The sequence below is a fragment of the Notamacropus eugenii genome, chromosome 1 (assembly GCF_028372415.1).
Source record: "Notamacropus eugenii isolate mMacEug1 chromosome 1, mMacEug1.pri_v2, whole genome shotgun sequence".
NCBI classification, from domain to species: domain Eukaryota; kingdom Metazoa; phylum Chordata; class Mammalia; order Diprotodontia; family Macropodidae; genus Notamacropus; species Notamacropus eugenii.
In genome coordinates, this window is record NC_092872.1 from 544,998,420 (window position 1) to 545,015,636 (window position 17,217).

Here is a 17,217-nt window from a genome sequence, read left to right on the forward strand (position 1 = left end):
CATTCAATTAGTAAATATCAATTGAATACCTTCTATTTGCTACTGGGGACAGAAAGACAAAAAAAAAAAAAAAAAAAAAAGAACTTTGCAACCCAATAGCCCAAAATGAATTTGATTTAATGAAGGATAAAGTTATCAGTGTAAAAAAATCAGACTGTGAGACTGCATTGGCAGGTCGTTTAAATTTACGAAATTATCCATTGCCAAGTGATACCAGTGGTCTTGGTTCTAGAACCAGGAGTTCTTAATCATTTTTTGGCAGCTCATTAACTGCACAGTGGTTAGGGTGCCAGACCTGGGACCAGGAAAACTTAAGTTCACATCCAACCTTTGACACTTCCTAGTTGTATAATCCTGCATAAGTCATTTATCTTCTGTTTACCTTGGTTTCCTTCAAATGTAAAATGATATGGTTACTGCAAGTGGAGAATACTACTTCAATACTGGTGTAGGCCAATATTAGGTCATTGAAGAGCTCTCTTAGAATATGGGCATTAAGAAGAGAAAATTACTTATTTCTTTTAATATGATTCCTAAATCAGTTGTATCTATACTGCTGACTAAAAGTTCTTTCACCTCTAAATTTCATTGCCTTGGGACAAGGCTCCCAGTTGTCTTGCCTTACTTGTCTCTTTATCTTTACTATAAATTAATAAAGCTATGCTAGCTTCAGGCCATCAGCAGCAGCAGCATATGTCATTTTTTAAAGATTATAAAGTACTTTAAACATATCATCTTATTTGGGGAAGTCAGTTAATTCCTTGTTGCATACAGAGTGGCAGGGAGCTGGGTCAGCTATTTTTCTGTCTCAGTGATGTTCCTTCAAATCTAGAAAATTGAACTAAGCACATTGGCTACCATTCTATAGAAATGGCCAATGTCTCCTTGCATTTACCACTGGGAAATTAAAGTTGGGAATGAGAATACCATCATAGATAAAGGGATGAACTTGGAATCAAGTCCAATCTCTATCACTAGCTAAGTGTCACCTTAGTCAAGTCACTTCTCTTTAGGCCACAGTTTCTTCTGTAAAATGAAGGTATTAGACACTACGGCCTCTGAGATCCCTTCTAGGTCTATACCTGTGGCCTGATGTTCTTCAGTTTCAGATGGTTTGCTGATTAGGTCTACAGGAAACCTCCCCTAACCTCTCTTAATTTCAGTGCTTTTCTTATTTCCCATTTTTCCTGGAAACAGCTAACTTTGTGTGTATTTGTTTGTATTTTGTCTCCTCCATTAGATTATAAACTCTTTAAAGGCAGGGACTGACTTTTCCTATTTGCAGTGCTTAGCACAATGCTTAGCACATAGTAGATGCTTAATAAATGTTTATTGATTGATTATACCCTGAAATGACAGAGAACATTTCCATACTAGATGAAAAAATCAAAGGTGGAACTAAATTCTCTCTCTCACTCTCTTTCTTTCTTTCTCAGACAAATATAGATACATAGTGAAATTTTAAAGGGATAAAATTTAGTTAGCAAAATTAATACCAATTTGGATTCAAGAAAACACACTTCGAATATTTGCTTAGAATTTGAGAGACGTTATTTAGATAATAGTGTATTACTCTTAAACATTCATCAAAATATTTGAATTAATGTTATTTTCTGATTTTTAATTGGCATTTTATGCTCAAGAGACAGGTCATGGTAGAATATTTATTGAAAAAAATATTCTTTTAAGTCTATTTATTGCCTTCTTTTGTTTTCTAAGGTTGATTTATCCTATATCTGGCCATCACAGTGCCTATGTATTTCAAGTCAAGCCTTTCCCCCTGTCTTCTGTTCATTTACTGTCATATCCTCAGCATTTTGCTATTTTCACAAATGCTTTCTACCTTCATTCCCTTTTGTTATGTTATTGAAAATTCAAGAGGCTAACATACCACTTGTAGTGTATGATAACTAGTCAGGAACCATAGCAATAGCTTATTCATTCTTCAGGTGCTTGAATTTATTACTTACTACTTAGGCCTGCAGAACATGCTCCAATATTCCAATGGGTCTCAAGTGTCATTGGTATAGTAATCTCTCCAACGGTGTAATAAAACCCACCCATGCCAACCCATCTTTGTGCAATTCTTATTTATATTATCAAATAAAATTACCACAATGTGGACCACCCAATTTGCTGTATAACTTCCCAAATTTTTTTTGATATTACACAGATACCAGTGAAACGTAATACATATTGATTTGTTTTCCTTCATTGTTTCTGTTTCACATCTATTTTATTCTACTAAGACTTTTCTTTGGTGATATCCTGCATATTATTCCTCCTACAAAATTCCTTTAGGAATATAGTCTTTTTTCCATGTTCCAAAATAATTTTAATACAATCAGTGCATTAAATACACATATGTACATACACACACACACAGTTCCCTTGGCATTTCTGTCAAAGGACTCCCAACTGTACAAGCAGGATCAAAGTAAGGCCACAGATGGGAAATGGGAAGAAAATACCATCATGGATTCTTTTCACATTTCTAACATTTGCAGGTTTTTACATCCAAAAACCACTTTATTGAACATACATGCATTATCTTCATGTGTTGATAAAGTGTATTTAGTCAGTGAAGCCTTTTGCAGTGTTTTTGCCTTTAACACTAGAGGCTTCAAAAGAAAAAAAATTCCTCACTCAGCAACATAAAACAGGACCCACCTTCAGCAGCAGGACAGAGATTGGGGAAGATCAGCCTTTTCACATGAAGCACATTAGCAACATCTTTTTCTTTATTCAGTGGCTTCAAAAGTTTAACTTTTCTCACCAAGATTCAATCTTAGGAATGCTGTAGATCTGAACATGTAAAGTCAATTTTTCACATGGGGGGAGAAATCTTTCAGATTAAACAAAGGGTTAAAATAAAATGTAGGGAAAGGAAGATACCTTCTGGCAGTGTCTGGTGAAAGAGGATTTTCTTCTGATACCAGTGAGTGATACTGCCGTTAGAGGCAAAGGAGCTCTGATTTATCTTAGATTTTTTCTTTGCCAGTAGCACAAAATTGTCTAGAGGCCAGAATTTGACCTGAGAGTCGAACATCCTCAGATGCTTATTTTTTTCCCCTTTCCCCTTCCAAGGTAAGTTATAACACTCTGGGTCAGGGTCAAAGTCAGCAGCAAAGAGGCTGATGCCTATGGCCAGAGCCATCAAAGGGATGTCCCAGGTAACTGGTGAATGCTTGAGTAATCCTCAGTCTGAATCTAAATATGGGGAGCTGTCATACTCAAACTCCTTTAGTTCATCATAGGGATATTTGTTCCATTTCTTTGGTCTAAAGACATTGCTTTCCTCATCACTAAAGCTGCCATATTCTTCATCAGACCCTCTGGTGCTCTCTCTGTCACTGCTTCCTTCTTCCTCATCAGGGTACTCCTTATGCCAGTGATTCTCACTGCTATCATCACCATCATCATCATCACCACCACCACCACCACCACCATCATCATCATCATCATCATCAATTTCCTCTGCTTGATGATCATCAGCTACCAGCTCCCACTCCCGACCGTAGGGCTGCACAGACAGGATGCTTTCCATCCATCCTGGAGTGGGCGTCTCCATGTAGCAAATGTCATAGACATACTCGTTCTCCTTCTCTCGGTGCTCTGTTTCTTTCCCATCCTTGGAGATGGCAAGCTGCTTATGGATCATCTTTACTGAATTACAGAGCATCACATCTGGATCAGATTTCTCAGGGCAGGTGGCCAGAATTGAGAGGATCACTTTCTCAGCGGCATGATCATGAATGATTTCAAACAGTGGAGGAGGAACTGCCTCCTCTCTGCCACGTTTGTCTGGTACCAACGGAATCTGGCTTGTCCCTGTCAGCCCTGCTGGCAGCGTTCACAGCTGGCAGGGCTGCTTCTCCCTCCACACTTGGGGTCCAGCGTTTGGAGACCAAGCAATAACGATCATGTTGCCGGGACAGTAGCTCTGCAGTGAGGAGGTCCTGACGGATTCTCTGATGACTTTGCAGTGAAGGAGTCAGGGCTCTGGTGGCCTACTCTCTGGTGATGGCTTCTCTGACATACTTCTGAGCAGGCTGACCCTGGGAGCGCACAGTCGCTGCCAGCCTGAAGATGTTCTTCTCCGCGGGGCCGCGTCTGCCGCTCCTTCCTCGGAGGCTCCTCTTCGCAGCCGTTTACACGCCAGGAGGGTGGCCTCGGTAGGATCTGCGTCGCGCTGCCGTCTCACTCGCAGCACCACGGGCGCCTCACCAGCCTCCATCGTCATTAGGAAGATAGTCTTGATCATAGACTGTGTTAATTATCCAGTCAGCATCTAAGAAATGTGGAGAAAGAACATCACTTCCGCTCAGCTCTGGCCACTTGGTGATGACTTCTTTATTCATGGCAGCCCTGCGTAAAGTGCACACTGTGGTTGTTGCTGTGTACAAAGTTCTCCTGGTTCTGCTCCTTTCACTCAGCATTGGTTCATATAAGTCCTTCCAGGTCTCTCTGAAGTCTTCCTATTCATCATTTCTTATAGCACAATAGTATTCATATACCACAACTTGTTCAGCCATTCCCCAATTGATGGGCATCCCCTTTATTTTCCAGTTCTTGGCCACCATAAAGAGAGCTGCTATAAATATTTTCGTACATGTGGGACCCTTTCCCATTTTTATGATCTCTTTGGGATACAGTCCTAGAAGCGATATTGCTGGGTCAAAGGGGATGCACATTTTTGTACCCCTTTGGGCATAGTTCCAAATTACTCTCCAGAATGGTTGAATCAGCTCACCACTCCATCTAATGTCGACTTTACACTTTTATGTCTCAGAAATGTTTCATTTTTCCAAATAGTCTGTAATCAAGTGGAGGTACCTTTAATGTACCCTGATTGCTTACAGTGTCCCCTGCTGGTTAGGTGGGGGAAGATCCAATGGTTCAATGAAAAGTAAATGTATCATGGGGGAGCACTTTTTTGCTTTGCTACGATCAAATCCAGTCATGTGAAAACCTTGCTGCTTTTTATGGGATTGACTCTCAAAGCATATCATTCAGATTCATTTATTGTATCTTATGGCATGAGACAACGTACTGAAAACAACCTGGCAAATTTTTTTGTTGCCTTAACTCTGTTTTGGAAGGAAATTCTATGACTTTATTTTATCGTATTTTTCTCTTTTCCCACTTGACAGCTCCGTTACAGCAATGGTGAAACAGGCAAAATAATACATGATGTTTAATGCGGAACTGAGAAATTGAAGTAAATTATGATACCACCAAAGTGTGAGGCCAGATCATTATATCTATGATAGATGACTTTACTAGTCATGCCCTCCAATATATTTAAATTTGGGGGGGGAGGAAGAGAGGAGGATATGAACACGCAAGGATGCTTTATTTGGTTTGAAGGCAGTGATACGCTCTGCAAAAATTGTATCTTCTTCACAACAGATCTAAATTATTTGAGAACAGGGACGATTCAATTTGTGCCTTTGTTCCCCACTTGGCAAATAGTAGGCATTTGATAAATGCTGGATGATTATCTAGTATTTTACAATTTACAAAGTGTTTTATATTCATTATAGCATTTGATCCTTAGAACACACATAGACAAAGCATTTGTGATCTGTCAAAGTAAACACATGAAACAACTAAAGCTCAGAGTAGTCACATGACTCTCCCAAGTTTGAAAGTACTAAAGTTAAGATTTAAATATAGTAAGAAGCAGGGATAAATGCTGTAAAGCCCATATCCTGTCTACCCCATGTCTATAATAGTCATGTAATGTTAACAGTTTTAGAAGATGGTTTCTGTCACATTGAATGAACCATCAGGGAAATATTTATGACAGGGTCTGGACAAGTTCCATAGGTTGAAAAGGAATGTATTTACTGTGATTTGAACTGTTGGAGAGATTACCTATATTGGTAATATCACAGATCTATCAAAGTATTGAAAGAAATTTCTATAAAAAATATTTCAAGAGCCACTGACCATGATCTTAATTTTGTCCATTTCTTCGTTTTTGGAGTTAACAGTTTGTTTCAATAATTCAGGTTATACCTACAGTATTCGCAATTAAGCCCCCCCCCCCTTTTCTACTTTTTTGTTTCATTTAACCTTTGTTATAACCAATCAATAATCTGATTATATAGAAACAGCTGTAACTAGTGACTTCTTGTTCGATGAGATATAATCAGTTTCATTTTATATGATGTGTTTTAATGGTTTTCATACCCATTGCCTTATTTTCTTCTGGAAAAAAGAAATTTTTAATGATGTACAGTTTATGAGGATTCTGAGTATTCTTAAGGCACTAGTTTCTGATATTTCTTGAATCTAAATATTATTTTCTTGGATAGATTTCAGTACTCTAAATTATTCTCTCTTTAGCATTGAAGCCACTGAATATCAAAGTCACTATTTGAATGATCTTTTCAAGTTCTTTATAGCATTCCTCTTGTTCTATATATGGCTAGTTATTTTGGTACATATGCTACAACTGTCTTCATGGAAATCTCTTGGCTTATGGCCTTCATAAGTATTTCAAGATGACCAAGTATCTTCCTTCCAAAATGATCTTTTGGTTCTTTGGAAGATCAGTTCAGAGTTTTTTCTTCCTTCCTTCCTTCTTTTCTTTCTTTCTTTCTTTCTTTCTTTCTTTCTTTCTTTCTTTCTTTCTTTCTTTCTCTCTCTCTCTCTCTTTCTTTCTTTCTTTCTTTCTCTCCCTCTCTCTTTCTTTCTCTTTCTTTCTTTCTTTCTTTCTTTCTTTCTTTCTTTCTTTCTTTCTTTCTTTTTTTCTTCCTTCCTTCCTTCCTTCCTTCCTTCCTTCCTTCCTTCCTTCCTTCCTTCCTTCCTTCCTTCCTTCCTATCTATCTATCTATCTATCTATCTATCTATCTATCTATCTATCTATCTATCTATCTATCTATCCTGGTTATTGTTTTTCATGCTCAAAGAGCATAAAATGACACCACTATTTTGGGGTCAAGCTACAATGTGTCTGACTGAGACCAATCAGACCAATATGACCTTGGAACACAAATAATCTCTATGAATATTTGGAGTGGAAATGTCTCTAAATTTTTGCATTTCACATTTCTTTTGAACTATTGCAATTCTGCTTTGCTCATAGAGCACAGTGCGTTCTTTGATAGGGGTATGTTTTGCTGGGTGGTCCTGTGCCAGAGTCTCCCATGTCTCACAATCTATTCCACACTTCTTCAGAGGGAACATGAGAGTGTCCTTGTGTCGCTTCAGATGACCTTCATATGAACATTTGCCTTGTATGAGTTCTCTATAAAATACTGTTTTAGGCAAATTCATACTTTTCAATTGAACAATGTTGCCAGCCCATCCAGGTTGGATTTATTTAATATTCTATCTATTTATTTAAATTTATTTAATATTATCTCTCTCTATCTATATATCATCTAGCATTACTTCCCTGAAAAGTACCTGCAAGCTGTCCATGCATTTGAATATGAACAAATATTGATTTGTCCCTGGGATGTCAACATAAGCATGTATCAATTACTCCAGTGGTGTCTCAACTTACCAGTCATTAAACAAAGATCCCAACTTTAACATATCAACTGTTGAAGTCATATTTGTAGATAGCACAATAACTCTATGATTATATGGAATCTCAAATTCCTTGTATCTGACTCTGAAGACAACACAGAGTGGATGGAAATGAGGGACAGTTTTTCTTTTGTCTATTCCATTCTGTATTTCCAAATTCTATTCCTTTGTGACCAGTTTTCTAATGATGAACCTTCTCTAACTTAACAAGTTTGATCTTCATGTGGAAGACACATAGAACAGGAGATAACCGGACCTGTTCATTAAGCCATTTCCCCATGGTAGACAAGACAGAGATTTTGCTTCATAAGCATAACCTTTGAAAATTTAAGATCATCTCTATGGAAAGCTCCTTTCATGTCAGAGATGAAAGTAATTGTCCTTTGTTCATTATTTTACCTTTCTGTTTTTTACATGTCTATTATCAAGCAGAGTCTATTAGTCATAAACTGAAAAATCATCACCTAAAATTGTCCCCATACCTCTAGGAAGAAATAAAGAAACTGGTTAGCTTCATTTTTCATATATATACATTATCAACTTGAATAGAGGGTAGTAACAAGAGTTTTGTCAATGATCCAAAAAGTTCCTTGGAAGGTATTTTTTAACATTTTATGGTCAAAATGTTGTAGGGTCCTCTTAGGGCTAATTCATATCTGACCAAGGAGCAATGAGCATTCCAATTTACATTCCAAAGTCTGAACTTTTATTTTATAAATGAATTTTTCCCTCCAATTCAAAAGCTACTGGCTGCATTACAAATTTTAATGCTACTATTATAGGATCATAATTTAAAAATACCAGTGTTCTCAAAGGACTGTAGCAGCATGTCATTTCCCCACTTTATTAAAATGAATGAACATCTGTACAATTTATTTCTGCCGAGCTATCATCTAAATTCATAAGCTATTTCTCATGAGTCTGAAATCCACGTTGGTTTTCCATTTTCTTTGCCTTAGAAAAAAAATTACACTTTCACATTTATCACTCTGGGGATATAAACGAGAAGTATACTCTCCACTTCATTCACTTTAGACTAATATCCCGACACAATTTAAACCCCATCTCTTCAAGGCTATTCAGTGAAGGCAAGGCCCTGGAACACCCAGGATCCAATTGGAAAACTCCCCAGTCATCAGTGGGCAAAAGCAGCAAGTTAAGTCACATGAAACCAAGAAAGCAAAGAATGTCATTACATCTGTTGGGATGCTATGGTGACCGGTGAATATTCACTACAGCAATGCCACAGATAGCTGGATGAAGCCTGCCTTCATGTTAATCCCCTGTTAACAGGAATACTTTATATTACTTTCTGCCTCTGTATGGAGACTGTAACATAGCCAATAATCACAAGGTCTAATGTTAGAACTGATATTCAAAACCATCTTATATAATACACTTTTATGTATGAAGAAGCTAAAATGGACAGGGAAAAAGGACTTTCCCAAAGTCATACTTGTAAATACTTGAGCTGGAATTCAGGACAGGAACTTCTGTAAATCCCAGACTCCTTCCAATCTACCATAGTACCCCCATGCCACATCTCTTGTCCTGTCCTCAAAATGTTCCACTATTTCTGACCTACGTTCGACCAGTCTTAGGACCCAAACTAGACTTTTCGAACACAAAACTACCTATTAATGACAGTGGGAACATTTCAGTAAAGTAGAGATTCTGCGATCACTGGATGTGGTCAATCAGAGAAGCTTAGGATAGATATAGAAAAGACCCCTTAGGTTATCTCATAGTGTGTTGATCCCAGAAGTCATGTTTATGTGAGTTCCTACTGTAATAAGGTAGTAAAAACATATATCCAATAGCTAGTTTGACATGAAAATCTCCCCTCAGCCTACAATTTTCTACTTCTTGTATTCAGTAAGATTCATTTCCCCCTCAAAAGTCATCTGAAGTTTTATTAATTTTTTTGTTTGTTTTTGTTTTAGTGGCATGGGCATTCCTGTAAGTTAAAACACAACTTGTTTTATTTCTCATGAGGATTTGGATCCTTAGCACCCTTAGGAGATAAGCACAAAACTGATGGAATTCTTTCTTTTACCAGAAAGGTCTTTGCTCAAAGATAATGTCAACAATTTCATGACTAATTCCCTGAGGAGTGTTAAGCTCACTGGGGCTTAAGAAAACAGGGAGGTCCTGTTAACACAGTTTGTCAGTATGGCTACAGAGGAGCTATTGCAATATAGTTTGCTAGCATCCACATGACAAAATCGCATCAGAGCGACTCAACCTGATGGACACTGTGCTATAAAATACCATTATTTGTATATTATATCCATAATTCAATGGGTCAAACAACCTAGATGCCATGTACAAGCATTTATTGGGAATATGAGCAGGTTATAGTACTGGAGGAAACAATTTCACCAGCCTTCTAGATTAAGAAAATGATAAAAACAACGAAGTTAGAGAAGAATGATGGGACAAGAGTAGAGAAGAAACACTGTTCACTGACATGGATTGTGATTCTGAAATCTTCAAGATAAAGAATGATTATAAACTAATGGATTTTCTCTGCCACCTTACTTGGGAATGGAGTAGAATCCTTACTGCTTCATCATATGGACTTATTTAATATAATCATAGTTTTTGAGTTGGAATGGACCTTGCAGCCTATCTCATTAATACCTCAATTTTACAGAAGATGAAAGTAGGGCCTAGAGAGACCCAAGGTATGACATGTAGTAAGACAAGATTTCAAACACAAGTCCTCTGACTCAGAAACCAATTCTTTTTCCAAAGTGCCATGGTTTCTCTCTGAGTCCTTTTGTTCACAAGGAACCTCCCTTACCATTAAAGTATCTACTCTTCTCCCTTCCAGAAATTTCTTGTTTAACAACAATATTCAGACTTTGCTAACATCCATTTCATAAGGAATGGAGGAGTGCCGAATGTCTCAATATAGTGAACAAGCAGTCATAATACATTTCCAACCACTTCATGAACTAAGTGATTGAATTAACCATAGATGTGTGGTATATGGTCCTGTTACTTAGCTCCATCATGAGCCTAATTACCAGACTTTAGTTTAGCACCACAGACTTTGCAAATGCTCCTGGGCTCTTGGAGCCAACACTCATATTAACCAGTATGTCCGCACACTGTTTCATTAGAAATGTCAACCAGCTCAAGATGTGTACTGCTGGTTAATGTGCTCAAAATTATACATCTTCATCTGTGCTCCTGAGGTGAACATAAAAAACCATCCCTTATGATTGTTGGATAGTCATCAGGGCTTTGAAAGCCCCACTGCTCTGTAATAAACAGACTGATTAGCTGCTTCCTCAGCGCCTGACCAGCATTAGACATATTAGAAAAGACTTCAGTGAAGGATTGTACTTCCTTCGGAGTTTATTTGTCCACTAAAAATCACCTTTTTGTACATTTTGCCTCTGCCATTATGTGTCTATGTAGAGAGTAGTGTGTTTTCAATATACTTATATAGTCTTCCCTTTTCTCAAGGTATATGTGGGAGTGGTTTGGGGATAGGGTAGGGAACCTTCTGATTCCAATATTTCCTCCCTCAAAAAAGAAAAGAAACATAGTTTTACTTGTTCTCTTCATGCTGGGTTAAATAGGATTGATGGGAGTGACCAAGTGAGATTCTTTCTGTGGTGCTAGATGAATGTGTGGGACATGAAGGATCAAATGTAGAAATTAGCCTGTGTGCAAATGGATTAGTCTGCTCACAAACTCACAGGGAACATGGGCCTATTTTTAGACAAAGTAAAAATGGGTGCTGAAAGAATAGCAAGATGAATTTAAATTTTGCTTTGAATTCACTAAGGTTGCTATTTTCTTCCATTACAATAAAAGTTGTTTTTATTGACTTTTTTGTTGCTGCTGCTGCTGCTGCTGCTACTGCTGCTGTTTGCTCTATAACTTTGGAAACAGATCAGCTCTTTTACTAATGGTCCAGTAATTGCAAAATTTCATGCAACTGTTTCCCACTCTGGAGAAGTACCCAAACTGCACTTCCTTTACAGTGTCTGCATTTACACGTGAAAGTCCATTAATTAATATTCAGTGAACAGTATGCACTATGAAAGTAAACAGTTGGTTTTCTCTAATCCATTCTTTCTCTCATTCAGGTTTATAAAATCTCACATCATAGTGAACTCCAAACTGGCCTTGCCTAAATATTCCTTGTTTACTTTTTATAAATAAGTTTTATTTTTAAAAAGCAAGATATAAATCCCTCCATGCTGTGCCTCATACTCCAACTTTATTTTAGATCTCTCTCTTTTGTTAACTTTACTTTCTAGCCAAATGGAACTACTGAAGCTGTTTCCTAAACTTAAACCTGAGAAATGATGTGCTTATTTAAAAATATGGATCAATCAGAGACTCAATAAGGGCCTTCTATGTACCAGATACTGTGCAAAGTGTTAAGGATACAAAAAGAGGCAAAGGATGATCCCTCCTATCAAGAAGCTCACAATTTAGTATATCAAAGACACTTAATAAGATTACAAAAATGAGTCCTGGAATGTGTCAAATGAGAGGAAATAGTTCAGTAAATCCTCTTTCTATCAGCATCTTAGAATCTTTCAAGTCCTTCAAGGGTCTGCTCTCAAGCCATCTCCTAGTTACAGACTTTTTTGTTCCCCCAATTTATCAGTGCTCTTTCCCTCTTCAAATTCCTTTGTATTTTCCTACTTGTGTATACGACTTACCCTCCCCCCTGAATCCCAGTAAACTATAAACTACTCAAGAGGGGACTACCTTGTTTTAGTCTTTGTATCCCTAGCATCTTGTAGTGGATAGAATTCTAACTTTGAAGTCAAGAAGAACTGTGTTCAGGATCTGTCCCTAATACATCCTGGTTATATGACCTTGGACAGGTCATTTAAGGTCTTAGTGCTCCAGGAAACTCTCTAAGAATCTCAATTGCAAATAACATGCTGATATGCATGGACAGAGTTTTCCCATCCAGAGAGTTCTCTATTCTATTCAAATAAGTCATAAGCCCAAAACCTATTCCTGTTCTATCCCCAGTATCTAGAATTGCGACTAGCAAATAAGCATTCTTCCAGTTATCTATTTAGCAACTCTCATAAGTATCCCATTCAGGATTAGAACTCTAGTTCTACATTCCCTATTGTCTAGATCTCTGGATGGACTAAGGCATGGGATTTGGATCAAGAATGGTCAAGGTACAAGTTACTAGGTAAGGAGAAAGACCAGAGCCTAGGTGTGCTAAGATCTAAGGAAACTAAGATCCAAAGCACTAGACTTCACTTTAATTAGGCCAAGAGATGGATTTGGAACCCAGAAAGCATTAGGGGGATGAATGAATGAGAAATGGGAAGAGGCTTGTCTGGATGTTATCTCACATTTAACTTAAATAACATTAAACTTTTCATCATTCTAGATTTGTACGATATTAGTTACCGGATATCTTAGCACAAAAGTGTCAGAGTTGGAAGGGACTTTGAGTCCCTCTTATCTACCCACTTGCATTTTAAAGATAGGAAAACAGAGGCTCGTAGAAAGAGTGTCTTAGGCATAGTCAGAGAGGTCATTAGTGATGTGAGGTTGTATGTAGCTTTTCTTCTTGGGTTACAACCCCTGACTTTTAGCAGTAACACAGTGTTATTGTCCTCCTTTTTGTCTTTCTGCATCAAATTTTCCTATTGTCAGATGCCTATACTTTTCTTCTACTTCTTTTATTACAGGCATCATTTGAAATTTCTTGGTCATAAAATTACATTTAATCCTCACTAAACACTTTATATCCCATAAATCTCTCTATCTTTTATATGGTTACACATTTTCCCTAATCAATATATCTGACTGATAACATTTTCCATACTTATGATATCTCCCTTTATGTTTAAATCATATACCCATTTTCACCTTACCATGATACATAGTGTGAGATATTGGTCTGTAACTAGTTTCTGCCAAACTGCTTCCAATTTTCCCAATTTTTGTAAAACAGTGAATTCTTGTCTCAAAAGTTTGGATCTTTGGATAAATCGAACATGGGATTACTGTGTTCATTTACTACTGTGTATTATCTACCTACTTTTTTACACTAATTCACCACTCCGCTTTTTAGCCACTACCTCACTGTTTTGATGATTACTACTTTGTGATACAGTTTGAGATCTGGTACTGCTAGGCCAATTTCATTCACACTTTTTTTCCATTAATTCCCTTAATATTCTTGACCCTTTGATCTTTCAAATGAATTTTGTTATTATTTTTTCTAGTTATATAAAATAATTTTGTGGTAATTTGGTATTGCACTGAATAAGTAAATTAATTTAGGTAAAATTGTCATTTTTTATTGTATTAACTTGGTTTTCAACTATTTATATCTGTCTTTATTAGTGTGAAAAGTGCTTTGTGATTGTGTTTATGTAGTTCCTGGGTTTATCTTGGCAGGTAAATTCCCAGTTATTTTCTATTGTTTACCATCATTTTAAATGGAATTTCTCTTTTTATCTCTCATTACTGGAATATGTTGGTGATAGAAAATCTGATGATTTATGTGTATTTATTTTATATCCTTCATATTTCCTGAAGCTGTTAATTATTTCAACTATTTTTTTAGTTGGTTTCTGGGATGCTTCAGGTATATCATCATACTTTTTTTGAAGAGTGACAGTTTTCCTTCTCCACTGCCTATTCTAATTCGTTCTGTGTCTTTTTTCTTTTATTGCTATCACCAGCATTTTCTCCTATAATGTTGAATAATAGTGGTGATAATGAGCATCCTTGCTTCACTTCTGATCTTACTGGGAAGTGTTCTAGCTTATCCTCATTACAAATAATGCTTGCTGAAGGTTTTAGATCAATACTACTTATCATTTTAAGCAAAGATTTATTTATTCCCGTGCTTTCTCATGGTTTTAGTAGAGATGATTGCTATAATTTGTCAAAAAACCTTTTCTGCATATATTTGAGATAATCATATGATTTCTGTTGGTTCTGTTGTTGATATGGTCAGTTAAGTTCATATTTTTCCTAATACTAAACTAGCCCTGCATTCCTTGTATAAATCCCTCCTGGTCATAGTGTATGATCTTTGTGATAGATTGCTATAATCTGCTTGCTAGTATTTCATTTAAAATTTTTGTAGCAATATTAATTAGGGAAATTTAGTTAATTAGTTTTCTTTCTCTGCTTTTGCTCTCCTGGGTTCAGGTATGAACACCATATTTATGTCATAACAGGAATTTAGTAGAACTCCTTCCTTCTCAATTTTTCAAATACCTTATATAACATTGGAATTAATTCTTCTTTAAATGTTTTCTTGAATTCATGTAATGTTAAGAGAATAGGAAGATCTCCCCAGCCCATTAATAGGCCTACCACATGGATCCTGTTGATCATATGGAGGCTGTGGTCACAGGGAGCCTGAATCACATGGAGCTCAGACTGGAAGGAGCTTGCCCAAGGAGGAGAGAAAGAGAGAGTAGAAGAAGAGAGTGGGAGCAGGTAGAGCAGAGAGAGAGAAGCAAGCTGTGAGTGGGTGGAGGGAGGAATTTTATTTAGATGTACTTATTTTAGTGGGGCAACCTGACAGAAGGAAGGTTTAAAATGTCAGCACTCCCTGGATTACGCTGTTACATCTTACCTCCTGGTATTCTAATGATATCTCAAACAAATATTTTGGTTTAACCTTTGAGGAATAGACTTTATTATATTTTGTGAATTTACCCTAGAAATATGCATGCATAGTCATAGCAGGTGCTACGGGTATCACATGGGCATTACAATCCATCTGGTCCTGGATATTTTTTCTTAGAATATCATTTATGGCTTGTTCAATTTGTTTTTTCTAAGACAGAATTATTTAAATATATTTCTTCCTGTCTTAATCAGGACAATTTATATTTCTGTAAAAACCCATCGATTTTACTTAGATTGTTAGCTTTATTGACATATAATCAGGTAAAGTATTTTTAATCTATATTTACACAGGTTTTTATTGAGTTAAATTTTATTGCATTCTGGTCTGAACAGGATGTATTTATTTTTTCTAATTCTCTGGATTTGAATATTAGGTATTTGTATCCTAATACATGATCAAATTTTGTGAAAGTGCCATATACTACTGAGAAAATGTATGATCCTTTCTATTCTCATTTAATTTTCTCCAGACGTAAATCATATCCATTGTTTTTTGTTTTTTTTTTAATTCTGGTCATCTCTTTAACTTCTTTACTTATTTTGTGGCTAGATTTATCAAGTTTGGAGGAGGAAAAGTTGAGGTCCTCTTCCAGTACAGTTTTACTATTTATTCCTACAGTGTGTTTAACTTGCCCTTTAAGAATTTGGATGCGATGTTATTTTGTGCATATATGTTTAGTATTGATATTATTTCATCATCTATGACAACTTTTACAAAATGACATTTCCCTATTTATCTCTTTAAAATAGGTCTAATTTTGCTTTTTCCTTGTCTGAAAACATGATGCTACTCCCATTTTTTAAAAATCTCATTGAAAAATAATAGATTCTGCCATCTTTTGACTCTGTGTCTCTCTGTTTAAGTGTGTCTTTTTGTAAACATTATTTTTTAATCCGTTCTGCTATCTGCTTCCATTTTATGGATGAGTTCATCCCATACATACAGTTATGATTACTAAAGTGTATTTCCCTCCTCTCTCTCTGTCTCTATCTTTCTCACATATGTGCATGTGCACACATGCATGTTCCTGTACTCACTCACTGTCTTTAGCCTTTCTTTATTCAAGAGCCTGTTTTTGCTTCTGAACATGGTCTCCCTTAATCTGCCTTCCCTTCCATCATTTCACATCTCCTTCCCCTCCTTCTTCCCTCTAGAGTAAAATAGATCACATGCAACTGAGTATGTGTTATTCCCTCTTTGAGCCAATTGTGATGGGAAAAAAATATTTAGTGTTGCCTGTCACTCACCCCCATCTTCCTATCCAATGCAAAATTTCTTCCTTCAATACTTTTATGCTATACAATTTTTTCTATTCTTCCTTTCCCTTCCCAAGTCTCCCTGTGTACCCCTCTTTCTCATTCCTTGATTATTTTTTAATCAATCCATCATAGTCAACTCACACATATATTATCTATCTATCTATCTATCTATCTATCTATCTATCTATCTATCTCTCTATCTATCTCTCTATCTCTCTATCTCTCTATCTATCTATCTATTCATGCTAACTCCCCTTATAATGATAAAAGTTCTTAGGAGTAACAGGTATTATTTTCTCATACAGGAATGTAAACAGTTGAACCTGGTAGAATCCTTCGTGATTTCTCTTTCCTCTTTACCTTTTGCTGCTTCTCTTCAGTCTTGCTTGTATTTGACAGTCATATTTTCAATTTAGCTCTGTTCTTTTCATCAGAAATTCTTGAAAGTCTTCTATAACATTAAATATCCATTTTCCCCTTGTAGTCCCAGTTCCTTTGCTTATGGAATATCATATTTAATATAGAAGCTGCTAAATATTGAGTAATCCTGATTGTGGCTCCATGGTATCTGAATTCAGTCTTTCTAGCTGCTTGCAATATTTTCCCCTTGACTTGGGAGCTTTGAGATTTATCTATAATATTTCTAGGAATTTTTATTTTGGGATTTCTTTAAGGAGGTGATTATTAGACTCTTTCAATTTCTATTTTGCTTTCTGGTTCTGGGATATCAGAGCAGTTTTTCTTAATGATTTC

The 17,217-nt window shown here is 36.4% G+C and overlaps 1 protein-coding gene and 1 pseudogene across 2 annotated transcripts in view; one reads left to right on the top strand and one right to left on the bottom strand.

The window, feature by feature from the left end:
- Positions 1–17,217, top strand: part of CDH13 (cadherin 13) — a 1,297,228-nt gene that overhangs the window by 1,138,726 nt on the left and 141,285 nt on the right. The window lies entirely within an intron of this gene.
- Positions 2,679–4,237, bottom strand: LOC140520320 (probable RNA polymerase II nuclear localization protein SLC7A6OS pseudogene; annotated as a pseudogene).